Source organism: Dendrobates tinctorius, unplaced genomic scaffold (genome assembly GCF_039654945.1).
Source record: "Dendrobates tinctorius isolate UK_male_01 unplaced genomic scaffold, ASM3965494v1 ptg000022l, whole genome shotgun sequence".
Taxonomy (NCBI): Eukaryota; Metazoa; Chordata; class Amphibia; order Anura; family Dendrobatidae; genus Dendrobates; species Dendrobates tinctorius.
Genome location: NW_027361690.1, coordinates 41508289 through 41525265, shown reverse-complemented (window position 1 = coordinate 41525265; position 16977 = coordinate 41508289). Strand labels below are relative to the sequence as shown.

The following is a 16977-nucleotide window of genomic DNA, read 5'->3' as shown; positions in this document are numbered from 1 at the left end:
GCCGGGTGTTAGCTAATTATCACAGCTGACACCCGGCACAATGTGTCAGGGGCGGTCACGGACTGCCCCCGACACGTTAACCCTTGCACACTGCGATCAAACATGATCGCGGTGTACCGGGGGTTAAAGGGAAACAACGGCAGGGAGGCGGCTCCTTCCCTGCAGGCCCCCGAATCCAAGATGGCGACGGGGGCCTGCAGGGAGACGGCTTCCTCAGTGCCTGCAAAGCGCAGGCATGAGGAAGTCTGCAGCAGTGCCTGTGACAGATCTCTGATCTGTCACAGTGATCTGTGATGTGACAGATCAGCGATCTGTCACAGGACAGTGATGTCCCACCTGGAACTATGTAATAAAGTTAAAAAAAAAGTGTTAAAATAATTTTAAAAAAATCGCCAAAATAAATTAGAAAAAAAAAAAAATTCCCCCAATAAATCCATTTTTTGGAAATAAAAAAAAACAAAAAAACAATAAAAGTACACATATTAGGTATCGCCGCGTCCATAACGACCTGCCCTATAAAACTGCCCCATTAGTTAACCCCTTTAGTGAACCCCTTAAAAAATAAAACTAAAAAACGAAGCAAAAAATAATGATTTATTATCATACCGCCAAACAAAAAGTGCAATAACGCGGGACCAAAAAGACGCATATAAATATCCATGGTACTGCTGAAAACATCATCTTGTCCCGCAAAAAACGAGCCGCACCACAGCATCATCAGCGAAAAAATAAAAAAGTTATAGCTCGCAGAATAAAGCGATGCAAAAATAATTATTTTTTATATAAAAGTTTTCATTGCATAAAACTGACAAAACATAAAAAAAAGACCTAAATGAGGTATCGCTGTAACCGTACTGACCCGAAGAATAAATCCGCTTTATCAATTTTACCACACGCGGAACTGTGTAAACGAACCCCACCGAAATTAATGAAATGCTGGTTTTTGTTCATTCTGCGTCCCAAAAATCGGAATAAAAAGTGATAAAAAAAGTCATGCGCCCGAAAATGGTACCAATAAAAACGTCAACTCGTCCCGCAAAAAATAAGACCTCACTTGACTCGGTGGGTCAAAATACGGAAAAATTATAGCTCTCAATATGTGGTGATGCAAAAACTATTTTTACAATAAAAAGCGTCTTTTAGCGTGCGACAGCCGCCAAACATAAAAACCGCCATAAATAGTAAATCAAACCCCCCGTTATCACCCCCTTAGTTAGGGAAAAATAATAAAATTAAAAAAATGTATTTATTTCCATTTTTCCATTAGGGTTAGGGCTAGGGTTAGGGCTAGGGTTAGGGCTGAGATTAGGGTTAGGGGTGTGTTGGGGTTCGGGTTGGAGTTAGAATTGGGGGTTTCCACTGTTTGGGCACATCAGGGGCTCTCCAAATGCAACATTGCGTCTGATCTCAATTCCAGCCAATTCTGAGTTGAAAAAGTCATATGGTGCTCCTTCCCTTCCAAGCTCTGCCATGCGCCCAAACAGTGTTTTACCCCCACATGTAGGGTATCAGCCTACTCTGGACAAATTGCAAAACAATTTTTGGGGTCCAATTTCTCCTGTTACCCTTGGGAAAATAAAAAAAATGGTGACTAAAAGATCATGTTTGTGGAAAAAATACGAATTTTTTATTCACTGGGGGGTTCAAAGTGCTCACCACACATCTAGATAAGTTCCTTGGGGGATATAGTTTACAAAATGGTGTCATTTGTGGGGGGTTTCCACTGTTTAGGTACATCAGGGGTTTTCCAATCGCGACATGGTGTCCGATCTCAATTCCAGCCAAAAACGTCAAATGGCGCTGCTTCCCTTCCGAGCTCTGCCATGCACCCAAATAGTGGTTTACCCCCACATGTGGGGTATCAGCGTACTCAGGACAAATTGCACAATAACTTTTAGGGTGCTGTTACCCTTGGAAAAATAAGAATTGAGGGTGAAAAGATCATTTTTGTGGAAAAAATATGATTTTTTAATTGTATGGCTTTATGTTATAAACTTCTGTGAAGCCCTTGGGGGTTCAAAATTCTCACCACACATCTAGATAAGTTCCTTAGGGGGTCTAGTTTCCAAAATGGTGTCATTTGTGGGGGGTTTCCACTGTTTTGGTACATCAGGGGTTTTCCAATTGCGACATGATGTCCGATCTCAATTCCAGCCAAAAACGTCAAATGGCGCTGCTTCCCTTCCGAGCTCTGCCATGCGCCCAAATAGTGGTTTACCCCCACATGTGGGGTATCAGCGTACTCAGGACAAATTGCACAATAAATTTTAGGGTCCTGTTACCCGTGGGAAAATAAAAATTGGGGTGAAAAGATCATTTTTGTGGAAAAAATATGATTTTTTAATTGTACCGCTGTACGTTATAAACTTCTGTAAAGCCCTTGTGGGTTCAAAGTTCTCACCACATATCTAGATAAGTTCCTTGGGGGGTCTAGTTTCCAAAATGGGGTCACTTGTAGGGGGTTTCCACTGTTTAGGTACATCAGGGACTCTCCAAACGTGACATGGCGTCCGATCTGAATTCCAGCCAATTTTGCATTGAAAAAGTCAAACGGTGCTCCTTCCATTCTGAGCTTTGCCATGCGCCGAAACAGTCGTTCCCCCCCACAAATCAGGTATCAGCGTACTCAGGACAAATTGCACAATAACTTTTGCAGTCCAATTTCTCCTGTTACCCTTGGTAAAATTAAAAAAATTGAACCTGAAGTATTTTTTTTGTGAAAAAAAGTTAGATGTTCATTTTTTTTTAAATATTCAAAAAAATTCCTGTGATGCACCTAAAGGGTTAATAAACTTCTTGAATGTGGTTTTGAGCACCTTAAGGGGTGCAGTTTTTAGAATGGTGTCACTTTTGGGTATTTTCTATCATATAGACCCCTCAAAGTGGCTTCAAATGTGATGTGGTCCTAAAAATAAAATGGTGTTGTAAAAATGAGAAATCGCTGGTCAACTTTTAACCCTTATAACTTCCTAACAAAAAAAAATTTTGGTTTCAAAATTGTGCTGATGTAAAGTAAACATGTGGGAAATGTTAGTTATCAAGTTTTTTGTGTGCCGTATCTCTGTGATTTAAGGGCATAAAAATTCAAAGTTGGAAAATTGCGAAATTTTCAAAATTTTTGCCAAACTTCCGTTTTTTTCACAAATAAACGCAAGTTATTTGAATGAAATTTTACCACTATCATGAAGTACAATATGTCACGAGAAAACAGTGTCAGAATCACCGGGATCCATAGAAGCGTTCCAGAGTTATGACCTCATAAAGGTACAGTGGTCAGAATTGTAAAAATTGGCCCCGGTCATGAACGTGCAAACCACCCTTGGGGGTGAAGGGGTTAAAGGCATTTTATTACTGTTATGATCCAGTCCAGAGTTTGTTTTCTGCTGTCTTCTCTTTGGACTGGTCATGTGGAATTTAATCCCCTCGTTCTGGAGCTGGCTGGGCTATTTCAGTCCTCTGCATGCCAGCGTCAGCTATACTGCAAGCTTCCAAGCTAGTGCCTCTGACCTGTATTCCTTTAGTGTTCCTCCTGCCCCTGATATCCTGGACTTGTGTATGACCCGGCTTGATCTCTGGACTTTGCTTCTGGTTTTTCCATTTCTGATACCACGCTTTCTGACTGGATTTTGACCCTCTGGCATGCACCCTGACAACTTCTTATGTTTCTGATACCATGTTCCTGGTAGGTCCTGACTTCTTGCTCGTCCCTGTCTACGCACTTGCTCTCTCCCTTGGTACTTCTGCTCCTGACAGTTGCTGACTTCGGCTAGTCTGACTACTTTCATTACCTGTGACACCTGTGCTGTTGCTCTGTGTTACTACGCTGTGTGTGTGTGCAACCTCTCTTCCCTCACAATTACCCCCTGGTGGAGGTTGTGCTGTACTACACTGCAGCAACACATTACAATTACTTACTGCAAAGTCAAAAGTTTACATACATTTAATTATTATTTGGTACCATTTCCTTTAAACTGAATGACTTGGGTCAAATGTTTGGGATATCCTTCCACAAGCGTCTCACACTAGTTGGTTGGAATTTGGGCCCATTATTCCTGGTAAAACTGGTGTAACTGATCCAGGTTTGTGGGTTGCTTTGCTCTCTTCTGTCTTTTCAGCTTTGCCCATAAATTTTCAATAGGATTGAGATCATGTTTTTTTGATGGCCACTCCGAAACATTGACCTTGTTATCCTTAAGCCACTTTGTTACCATTTTGGCAGTATGTTAGGGGTCATTGTCCATTTGGAAGACGCATTTCCGCCCAAGCTTTAACTTCCTGGCTGATCTCTTGAGATGTTGCTTCAGTATTGCCACATAATCTTCTTTTCTTATGATGCCATCTATTTTGCGAAGTGCATCAGTCCCTCCTGTAGCAAAGCAACCCCACAACATGATGCTGCCTCCCTCGTGTTTCACAGTTGGGATGGTGTTCTTAGGTTTCCAAGCTTCTCTCTTTTTCCTCCAAATGTAGCAACGGTCATTATGCCCTAAAAGTTAAATTTTAGTTTCATCAGACCATAGGACATGTCTCCAAAAATTAAGGTCCTTATTCCTGTTTGCATTATAAAACATTAATCTGGCTGTTTTATGATTTTTTTGGAGTAATGGCTAATTCCTGGCAGAGTGGCCTTTCAGCCCATGTTGATACAGTACTCGTTTCACTGTGGATATTAACACAATCTTACCAGCTTCCGCCATCATCTCCGCAAGGTCTTTTGCTCTTGTCCTTGGCTTGATATGCATATGTCGGACCAAAACACGTTCATCTCTGGGACACAAAACTCGTCTCCTTCCTGAGCGGTATGATGGCTGGACATTCCCATCTTGTTTGTACTTCCTTATAATTGTTTGAAGAGATGAACGAGGCACAGTAGCATAACTACCAGGGGCAGGGGGGGCGGTGGCCCCGGGCCCTGCACTCTGAGTGGGCCCACCAGAGCTACACTACACTGCACCACTATTCTGCAGCAGAGCAGGGAGAATCAATCTCCTTACTCTGCTGCCCGGCGCTATGAGCCCCTGAGAAGGTGGTGGGGGGCCCCGGTGCCAGCAGTAGGCCCCCCACCTCCCAGCCAGCAATGTCGTCCTGGGCTATTCTGTGCGCACAGGACCTGTGATGAGGTCACAGGAGGGGCGGAGTCAGGGGTCACACGATCAGGGGCTTCAGTGGCTGCAGGACTCTGCTGTGCTGGTTGTCAGGATGCTGGCTGGATGAGGTGAAGTTTCTGTGTGGGGTCAGGAGGGGTTTACAGGGTGGATGTAGTATAGCAGAGCTGTGTGTGTATGAGGTGTACAGAGCGGAGCCATGTGTAGAAGGTGTACGGAGCAGAGATATGCATGTATAAGGTGTACGGAGGAGCGGAGCCGTGTGTGTAGGTGTACGGAGCAGAGATATGCATGTATGAGGTATACGGAGGAGCAGAGCCGTGGTGTATGGGGTGAGCGGAGCCGTTTGTTTACAAGGAGTATGGAGCGGAGCCGTGTATGTATGGGGTGTACGGAGCAGAGCCATGTGTGTATGGGGTGTACGGAGCAGAGCAGCGTGTGTACAAGGTGCACGGAGCAGAGCTGCATGTGTACAAGGTGCACGGAGCAGAGCTGCGTGTGTACAAGGTGCACGGAGAGGAGCCGAGTGTGTACAGCTTGTACGGAGCAAAGCGCGTGTGTACAAAGTGTACGGAGCACAGTGCGTGTGTACAAGGTGTACGGAGTGGAGCCATGTGTGTATAGGGGTGCGGAGCGGAGCTGTGTGTTTATAGGGGGTATCAGGTGCAGTAATAGGGACACATGCGGCAGCAGCGGCTCAGCATTGGGATATCAGGTGTAGTAATAGGGTCACATACAGCAGCAGTGGCTCAGCATTGGGGTATCAGGTGTAGTAATAGGGACACATACAGCAGCAGTGGCTCAGCATTGGGGTATCAAGTGCAGTAATAGGGACACATGCGGCAGCAGCGGCTCCGTATTGGGGTATCAAGTGCAGTAATAGGGACACATACGGTAGCAGCAGCTCAGCATTGAGGTATCAGGTGCAGTAATAGGGACACATACGGCAGCAGCGGCTCAGTATTAGGGTATCAGGTGCAGTAATAGGGACACATGCGGCAGCAGAGGCTCAGCATTGGAGTATCAGGTGCAGTAATAGGGACACATGGGCAGCAGTGGCTCAGCATTGGGGTATCAGGTGTAGTAATAGGGACACATACGGCAGCAGTGGCTCAGCATTGGGGTATCAAGTGCAGTAATAGGGACACATGCGGCAGCAGCGGCTCCGTATTGGAGTATCAAGTGCAGTAATGGTGACACATACGGTAGCAGCGGCTCAGCATTGAGGTATCAGGTGCAGTAATAGGGACACATACGGCAGCAGCGGCTCAGTATTGGGGTATCAGGTGCGGTAATAGGGACACATGCGGCAGCAGAGGCTCAGCATTGGGTATCAGGTGCAGTAATAGGGACACATACGACAGCAGTGGCTCAGTATTGGGGTATCAGGTGCAGTAATAAGGACACATACGGCAGCAGCGGCTCAGCATTGGGGTATCAGGTGCAGTAATAGGGACACATACGGCAGCAGCGGCTCAGTATTGGGGTATCAGGTGCAGTAATAGGGACACATACAGCAGCAGCGGCTCAGCATTGGGGTATCAGGTGCAGTAATAGGGACACATACAGCAGCAGAGGCTCAGCATTGGGGTATCAGGTGCAGTAATAGGGACACATACGGCAGCAGCAGCTCAGTATTGGGGTATCAGCAGGATGAGGGTTTTTTGCAGGTTGGAGATAGATGGTGATGGGGCTGGAATATGAGAAGTGGAACATATCGCTGTTGTATTCTCTGTAGCAGAATCCTGTCTGGAGGAGCTGTCATGTCGGTCTGGGCCAGATGGAAAAGACGTGAAAAGTGAACGATTCTATCAGAAAGATCGTCAGCGGTAAGTCACCATCTATAACTATGCAGTAATCACTTATATGTTCTGTAGGACTGGTATTTACCACTGACCATATGGTGGTAATATCAATATTGGTCTTTATATAGGGATTATTTTCAGTAACAGCGCAATCATCTCCTACATCCACTATTAGGGTGTGTCACCGAGTTGTAATCAAAGTCACCTAGTTAGGGGCCCACTCAGAAGTTTCGCCCCCCCCTGAACCAAAACCCTAGCTACGCCTCTGATGAGGCACCTTCAGGTATCTTGAAATTGTTAAAGAAAAGCCAGCTCACCTAGTACTTGAAGTCCAGTTTGCACGGAACCAGGTGGATCCACACCAGTTAGGGTGGTTTCACATTAGCGCTTTTTAAGCGCACGCACGGCCGGGGGTAGCTCCGCCCCCGAGCCGGCTCTCTGCCCGGCGTGCCCGCCCCTTGCTTGTAGCGCCGCCTCCTAGCGCACAGCGGCGCCTGCGATCGGCGCACCCTATCTTTAGCATAGGGTGCGCAGATCGTGCGCAGGCCGTGCGCTAGTTGCGCTTTGACCGGCGCTGCGCACTTTTGACGGTGCGCCGTGCGCGCCAAAATCCAAAAAGTTTGATTTTGGCGAGCACGGCGCACCGTCAAAAGTGCGCAGCGCAGGTCAAAGCGCAACTAGCGCACGGCCTGCGCACGATCTGCGCACCCTATGCTAAAGATAGGGTGCGCCGATCGCAGGCGCCGCTGTGCGCTAGGAGGCGGCGCTACAAGCAAGGGGCGGGCACGCCGGGCAGAGAGCCGGCTCGGGGGCGGAGATACCCCCGGCCGTGCGTGCGCTTAAAAAGCGCTAATGTGAAACCACCCTTAATGTGCTCAAGGAAACAAAAGAGTTGTTTTTCCAGCATCTGGTAAAATTATTTCTTTCTTTATTTTAAATCCATTAAAAATTACAAAAATTACAATGGTTGCATAGAAAAGGCAACTTGTCCATGCAACTATTGTAATTTTTGAAAGTTTTAATGGATTTAAAATGAAGAAAGAACTAATTTTATCAGATGCTGGAACAACAACCTTTTTTTATCTTGAAATTGTACCCAAGGATGAGCCAGACTTGTGCAAGTCCTCAATTCTCTTGCTAGAAGCCTCCTCTGGGTTATATGATAATGTTGAAAAAGACATCCGTCTGTCAGGAGCAGCAACCCAAAAAGAACAATAACCTTGAAGAATATAAGGGGTACTCACTGAACTCCAGAGGTGGTGCTCCAAGGTATGTAAGTAGCAATCAAATAACAAAAAATTCCGTCACTCTTTGTCATTGCTCCCACACCATGCAGGCATGAACGGAGACTAGATCCCGTTACCTGTAATCCATTCTTACAGCAGATTCTGCTTGAAAAAGGCATGCTTGTGCCGAAATGTTGCGGAAGATAATTTGTCTTTCTATTGATTTTTGCCTTTTTGTATGGTGGTGGTATTTGCCTCATTATTCTTCATCGGACAATAAATTTTCATTTGAGTGCCCAAGCTTTTTTGTTATTTGATTGCTACTTGCATACCTTGGAGCACCACCTTTGGAGTTCAGTGAGCACCCCTTATATTCTTCAAGCTCAATTCTCTTGCTGATATCTTGGCTGATTTCTTTAGACTTTCCCATGATGCTACACAAAGAAGCAGGGTGTTTCAGGTATGAATTAAAATACATCCACAGGTGTGTTTCTAATTAACTCAGATGTTGCCAAGAAGCTATCAGAAGCTTCCAAACACATGTCATCATCATTTGGGCAGTCCAGGATTGCTTAAAGGCATGGTAATCTTAGTGTATGTAAACTTTTGACTTTTACAGTAAGTAATAAAAATTCCTTAAAGCATTATCTCTCTCTCACTATTCTGACATTTGGGAAATATTATGGTAATCCTAATTTACCTAAAATGGGAAAGGTTTATTCTGATTTCATGTCAAATATTAAGGCACGGCCCTTGAGGAAGTCGACGCGAAACGTGCGTTGGGGCTGGTGATGTGTCATCCTATACATCACATCATGGGTAAGAGTCTGCAGGGCCATGGTGGACCCTGACTTGATTAGGGCTGGGTTAATTACAGGCACAGGTTTACTATGAAGTAATCATATCTCCCCCCACTATCTTCTAATGTCTATTAGGTCTACATAAAATAAGGAAAACCTAGAGGAAAGCCTACAGCCTGTAATGATCCCCACTGCCTCCTCACCACTACTGGAGCTACCGCCTCACCATCACTGGAGTTGCTGCAACCCCCCAACCCACTGTCTCCTTCCCCACCATCCTGTAGAATGTAAGCCCACAAAGGGCAGGGTCCTCTCTCCCCTCTATATCAGTCTGTGATTGTTAGTTTGTTTACTGTAAGTGATATCTGTAATTTGTATGTAACCCATTCTCATGTACAACACCATGGAATCAATGGTGCTATATAAATAAATAATAATAAACCCCATTTGATGTAATATGGTTGTACATGCTGCTCTCTACTTGATCTTATCTCTGTATTGTCTCTATAAGGCTGTGTTCACACACAGCGTTTTTTTAGCGGTTTTTACCGCGGTTTTCACTATAAAACCGCTATAAAACCGCTAAAAATAAGGTGCACAGTCATTTCTATGCATTTTGCACTTTTTGTGCACATTGATGCGTTTTCTACCGCGAAAAAACCGCATCGCGGTAAAAACCGCAGCATGCACATTAATTTTGAGGTTTTTTCCGCGGTTTAGGCTTCTCCCATGCTTTTAGAAACTGCTGCGGTAAAAAATGCATCAAAAACGCATCAAAACCGCGCAAAAAACGCGCAAAAACCGCCGCGGAAAAATAGGTGCGGTTTCTGGGAAGGGATTCAGGTTTTTGTGCAGAAATTTTCTGCAACGTGTGCACTTAGCCTTATTGATTCATTTTCTGCTTACATGTAATGATATATATATTTTATATGTATGTAATAAACTTATATCTTTTTATATACATCACATATTGGACGTATTGCTCCATTTTTTTCTATTGTTTTGCTCAGTATTGGAGCGTCCCTTGCTTTTGTTCGGCACAGGGCCCTTCCACATAGGTATAGGATCCCTTTGCAGCCCTTTAGTTATGGTTTCTGTTATGGTCTTTATTCTTCTTATATGTGGTTTAGTTATTGCTAGTGATGAGCGAGTATACTCGCTGCTTGGGTTTTTCCGAGCATGCTCGGGTGTCCCCCAAATGTTTTGGATGTGCTCGGAGATTTAGTTTCTGTCGATGCAGCTGCATGATTTGTGACTGCCGGACAGCCTGAATACATGTGAGGAATGCCTGTTTAATAGGGAATTCCCACATGTATTCAGGCTGGACAGCATTGCACTTAATGGTTTTTCCCAGTCCTTGGGGACATTTTTTTGATTATGTGTTCCTCTTTGCCATCCTGATCATTATCTCTACTCCAGTGATGTTTTGGTCTATCCTGCTTTTATATGTATAGCGATAAACTCAAATATTTTATCTACCTGTCTAAAGCTGTATTCAAATGATAATTCTACAGTCTAAACACACTGCTGATCCCTGGACAAAAATGCTCTTTCGTTGGGTGAAATTATTTTTTGGGTTCTCAGCAGCACATCGGTAAACAGGTCCTGCGCTGCGGAGAATAATGGCTGCCTATTACAAATGGCAGTCTATGGCAGATCATTCAGCGTGCGTGTGAAGTGCAGTCTCTCCCTCTCTCTCTCTTCCTCTCCGCATAGCCAAAACGCACTAGGATCCGCATAAAATCCGCAGGAAAACAGCAAGGAATCCGCATCAATTCCGCTGGAAAACAGCATGCGTTTTACTCCGCGTTTTCTGCCAGGAGTTGCGGATTCTCTGCAGAAAAATCCGCAGCCAAATCCGTAACGTGTGCACATAAACTTACTGCTCATTGCCTAGGTTACGGTCCACTGCTGGATTCTAGAGGCGGTCGGTCTTGTAGACAAGCTGCATAGCGATTACAAGCTTTTTCCTTTAGATTTTGCAAGTGCTGCTCTGAAACTTCCTAGATCGCTGCACTTTCAATCCCAATTATCTGCATCTCTTTGAAGTATCGGGGAGCGCAGAATTTGGGCCAGAGACTCAACTACCACTGGTCCGAATTGTGAATCATCCCGGAGCACGTCGTCCTCCCCGCGAGCAGAAAGCTGCCATCACTCGTTTTACTTTTTGTGCACTGTGTGATGTTTTATTCTTCATTCAGACGTAACTTATACATTCAGTGGCCAAAGTGTTAATTCTAGTTTTGGTTAGAGATCTGGAATATAAACTGAATGATGTTACTATCCAGTGATACAAGTGGCTGCAATAACATGTAAATAATTATTGGAAAGACTCATTCAGAGGAGCCAATAATTGGAACAAACGATCGCTCTTCGGGTGAGTGAATCATTAATGCCGACATGTTCTGCCCATAACAATTATATTCTATGCTAACAGAACAATTGTATTTACGCTCATTCTGTGCGCATAGAATTCTGCTTATTCGTCTACAAAGGCAAAAACTCCAAATCGGCTTTTATACAACAGAGTCCAAAGTCTTAAAGGGAATCTGTCACCTATTTTTTCGACTATCAGCTGCGGCCACCGCTATCAGGGGCTTGTCTACAGCATTCTGTAATGCTGTAGATAAGCCCCCGATGTAACCTGAAAGAGAAGAAAAACAAGTTATACTATACTCACCCAGGGGCAGAAAAGGTATGCCTGCGCAGGAGCCGTGATGGGAAGAAAAGAAGAGGACGTCATCGTTAGAAGATGGGAGGCGCCGGACCGGACCGCGACACCCATCAGACCAAAAACGGACTGCCCCCCGGTGAGTATAATATAACTCGTTTTTCTTATCTTTCAGGTTACATCAGGGGCTTATCTACAACATTACAGAATGCTGTAGATAAGCCCCTGATGGCGGAGCGGCTGCTGATAGCGGAAAAATAGGTGACAGATTCCCTTTAAAGCAGATCTGTTACCAGATTTCACAATGTAAACAGAAGGCAATAGTAAATTCATCTATTAGACCTGAGGAAGCTGGTGTTCATTACTTAGAAAATCCACGTCAGAATGGCTGTATAATCCTCTTACTAATGTGAGCATTTTACGAGTGGAGCCAGAACTGTGTCTCATAAAATACTCATTTAATGTTAGGAGGGAAACTTTCCGAATACATTGTACATACAGCTTTTCTGACTTGGATTTCCAACTAGGTACATCAGCCTCATTAGTTCAAGCAGTTCAATCCATTTACTCTTTATAGGAAATCTGTGATTAGGTTTTTGCTATGTAATCTGAGAGCAGCATGGTGTAGGCACAAAGATCCTGATTCCTGCGATTTGTCACTTACTGGTCTACTTAGTTTTATTTTGATAAAATCCCTGTTTTATCTGCTATAGATCTATCAGTCCTCCTGAATGCTGAGCCCTGTATATGTTTTCTGTCTATGCACAGTGTATATAGAAGTCTGCCATTCAGTGTTGTGGGTGGGATTATATAGAGCTCAGCATTCAGAGAACTGATAGATCTATAGCCCATAAAACAATGATTTTATAAAAAAAAATGACAGCAAGTAGCCCAGTAAGTGACACATCACTGGAACCAGTATCTCTGCCCTACAGTATATCTACATGCTGCTCTAAGGTGGCATAGCAAACATCTGGTGACAGATTCCCTTTTAAACTTTCAAAAAGGAGCATATAGCCATTCAAGAATGGATTTTTACAATAAGTACATCAGGCTCTTCTGGTCTAAGAGCTGTGCACAGTATCATTCACTCTACAGCTGCTGAAGTATCTCATTTTAAAGAAAGAGACAACACTACATCAGCTAAGCAGTGACAGTCACAAGAGAAAGAACTTCAGACAAAGTGGTCTATGTCTGGCTATGCTGGGAAAGATAAGTAGTGTCCAGGTAGCAGCTCATCTCTCTACAATTGTCAACGTCCGACATGAGAATATAATGTTTACATAGATATTATTAACAGACATGTCCACCGACAAATATTAAGATAATAGAAGTGTTAATATTAATTAAAGGAAATCTGTCACCAGGTTCCTAATTTGAGAGCAGCATGATTTAGAAGCAGAGACCCTGATTCCAGTGATATATATCACTTACTGTGCTGCTTGCTGCACTTTCATTAAAATCACAGTTTTATCTGCTGTAGATCTACTAGTTATTTTACTGCTGAGCTCTGTATAATGCCGCCCACATCACTGATTGACAGCTTTCTGTCGACACTGTGCATAGGCTGAATGCTGGCAATCAATTGAATGGGTGTGGTTATACGGCGCTCATGAATTTAGAGGACTACATGGCAGCAGGTTTACTAGTCCTCTAATAATAATTATCTCCTGCTGATAAAAGAGTTATTTTATCAAAACTGCAGCAAACAGACCAGTAAGTGACACATCACCGGAATCAGTGTCTCTGCCTCTATGTTATACTGCTTAGATAGCAAAAACCTGGTGAAAGTAATACTGTAAACTGCCGCACAAACGCTCACATCAGAAGCAGTGCCATGTCAGTCAGGAATATGGTTTGACTAATTAATATCCATGAGAAACTGGAGCAGGTGATAGGGTAACAATAAACCCCTGGTGGAGCGAACAATGACAATTCTGGGGAACTCTGGCGGTCTTTCTGTGTAGCTGAAAATCATTACAGTGGTGATGAAATGATATTGTTATCTATGCTGTATATTTTTATAGCAGGCCGTATGGAGGGGCCCTATACAGTGACAGTTAATAATGATTAAGAATAATTTTATTTATAGAGCGCCAACATATTCCGCAGCAATGTACAACTAAGCGGGGCTGTCATTCTAATCATCTCATTCAGTAAAGAGCAGGACAATATACAACTGAAATTAAAAAAATAACAATTAAAAAAAGTTGATTTTTTTTTTAACCCTTTTTCGACCACCCTGTAGGGTGCACGAGCCAAACCTGTATTTGCGCTCTGAATGAAATGCAGCAGCTTTTCTCTACAAACAGTAGGCAGCAATTACAGTAATGACAGCGACAGGCACATTAGGATGGGGACTTACGTGCGGCACCGAGCGATGGCTGGAAATCCATTCTCTTCGGACAGCTCCTTTGTTGAGGCAGCCTTGAAGAGATCTCCGCTACTTGGTAATGTGTAATGTAAGGAGAGGGGTTTTGTTCTCTCTGGTCCTTACCTTTGCCCTTCTCTCTCCCACACAAATCCAAAAAATCAAAAGTCTGAGACTCGCAGCCCCCTCTTCTGTAAAAGCAATTTATTAAAATGTATTCAAGGTCTAGAACTAAACGCTTTAATTAAGCCAGGACTGAAGAAGAAGCAGATCAGTAGGAATGACACTGCTGGCTGCAAGGCTCAGCCTTTATGGGATTGTTAGGGAAAACTCTGGACATGAGGGATCAGATTGTAAACTCTTCGGGACACAGGGAACAGATTACAGTGTTTAAAAAGTGAATTCACACAAAAATGCAGGAAAAAAATCTTTGCAGGTTCTGCCTTCTGATACTCTTTGGGTAGGAAGGGTTTGGTTATTTTGGTGCAGATGATCCCCAGAGACATATGGAAGTGGTTGCGCAGGTGCACAGGTGTGTGGGTGGAGGTTCCCTACCTGCCTCAGTGACCTTTGGATGAGCACTTTATCTCTATGTGTTGTACATTTAGCACAAATATTCATTTATTACAGGGGCAAACATTGCTTGTCTTCTAACAGCAGAATATAGGTTAGATCATGCCACAAATAATAATATTTACTATTGGGAAATTTGAAGGGAAATCATGTCATAAATAAAAATATTGAGATAAAAAAATATTTTGGGGAATCCGCTATCATTTTTTTAAATATTTTTGTCTATTTAATAATTTACTTAATGATGAGCCCAATTTATGGAATAAAAAGATAAGGATATGCAATAGATGTAATATAATATGTGATTATGATATGAGCACACTTATGTGACTGCAGCAGTCCACAGAATATCATGCACATACCTTCCATGTACCGGCCTCATTACTCGGGCTGTTCCTGGCGCAGCATGGCCCCTCATCATTTTCCTGGAGTCCCCTGTAGTTAGGAACTTCTGTTCAGAAACTTGTCCCCCAGAAGCCGGAATTTGACTCCAATCCCACCAAGTTTCTTCAGAGACGTTTTTGGAGGAAAAGACCAAGCAGTGACCTCAATTCCACGACACAGTTTTCGGCATTTCTTTTTGAAAATGTTTGAAAAAAAGCCATTAATATGGAGGAAATCCTCCCTTGCATCTGCATATGAGCTGAGTGCAGCTGCTTTTCTTGCTTCTCTAGGGTACTGAGCTTAACAGCAAAGTGTTTTGCACAAATTGAGTCACTGTGGGGACCTTAATTCAGCCCGGGGCCTTCTATTTAATTTTTAAACTAATCCAGTTTCTATGGATATATGTACTTTATACGAGGCGGCAGAAACAAATGCAAGCGAGAAGTTTTGTGTGTGTTTGCATATGTGCCCCTTTTAATTCAATAACTGCTTTTTAAAGAATGGATCTGGCTTAGTGATGTAATTGATGGTTTGTTTCCACTCGCAGCCTGCCAGCCCTTGATAATTACTCCTCTGGGAGAGATGGAGGTACTGTAAGTGCAATACAGCCTTCCATCAGTAGAAGAATACTTGCTCTCCATAGCAACGGAAGGGATTCCAAACTGTAGCTGGTCCTGATGCTGCGGGTTTTGGGAGACTGGCTCCAGGTAGTTAGAAGAAAGAGAAGGGTCAGTAGAAGCAGAGCCGGGATCAGTATAAATAAAGCGATAACACAAAGCTCCAGTCCTTGTCACAAGAACCCCACAGGGACACCTTAGCTCCTCAGCTGCTCCTGTTCACGGAAAAACAGACCCTGACTGCAGACGCCTCCTGACGTGCCTGATTAGATTTTCCATACTATGGAAAATATTGTCATTAAGAGCAGTGACTTGTACCTTTTTTTCCCTTGACCAGTACAAAGCTGCAATACCTGCCACAGCCACAGGGGGAAGTATGCACCAGTTTAAAGCCCGATGTAGACAATGCAAATGCTGCAATGCTCTCCCAATCTCTGCTGATCCTTTTAATCAGTTGATTGATGGCGATGTCAAGAGTTGTTCCGTCACCAATCTCTTAAGGGGGTTTTACACTAAGCAATATCGCTAGCAATATCGCTAAAACGTCACTGGTTTTGTGACGTTATAGCGATATTGCTAGCGATATCGCTATGTGTGATACTTACCAGCGACCGGCTCCCCCGCTGTCCATCGCTGATCGCGCGAGAATGTCCGGCTCCATTTCTCGTCGGGCGCTTCCTGCTGAGACTTCCTGCTGTGACGTCCAGCGACGCGTGGAGGCGGGCGGGAGGACGCAGGATCGCTGTGTGTGACAGGTAAGTATCGTGCGCTGCGTCGCTGCTGCATCGCTGTGAGATCTTTCTGTATGAAAGCTCACTAGCGATCATTTAGCAATGCACCAGCGATCCTGACCGGGTCGGATCGCTGGTTGGATCGCTGGTGCATCTCTAAATGTAAAAGGGCCTTTAATGATAGCTCACCCTAAAGACCACATGCCAGATGTAGCCATGGTTAAAAGAACAGCAGGATCATGGCACAGAAAAGTGCAATCTGACAGCTAACTTTAGATCAATGTTAACTTAACCCAATTTACATACATGAGATAACTTTCTGAAAAAAGTTATCACAATGGCTCATTATTTGTATAGTTAATTATGGCTACATCTGTTGTTGATGCTATTGCTCACAATTATTTTTTTTGGGTATTCCCTTACCATCCTGATGCTTAAGGGGGTATTCCCAACTCCCAAGATCCTATCCCAATATGTAGTAGGTGTAAGAATAACATTATTAGCAAATACCTTCAATTAGAAATGTAACATAGTTTTTCTGATTCGCTATGCCTTTTTCCTCATGTGCTGGCATTACAGGACCTTAGGTATCCATGGTTACATCCACTGATAAAGTGACAGTTGCATAGTTACTAGTGGTCGTAACCATGGATACCTAAGGTCCTGCAATGCCCTGCACATGAGGAAAAAGGCA

At 43.8% G+C, this 16977-nt stretch overlaps 1 protein-coding gene across 2 annotated transcripts in view; it reads right to left on the bottom strand.

Moving 5' to 3' along the window:
- LOC141084146 (protein shisa-like-1a) overlaps window positions 1–14230 on the bottom strand; it is an 84374-nt gene extending 70144 nt beyond the window's left edge. For both annotated transcript variants that reach the window (XM_073568629.1, XM_073568630.1), the window contains exon 1: window positions 13973–14230. The gene's annotated coding sequence lies outside the window, so the exon portion shown is untranslated. The remainder of the gene's footprint in view (window positions 1–13972) is intronic.
- Window positions 14231–16977: the final 2747 nt, after the last annotated feature.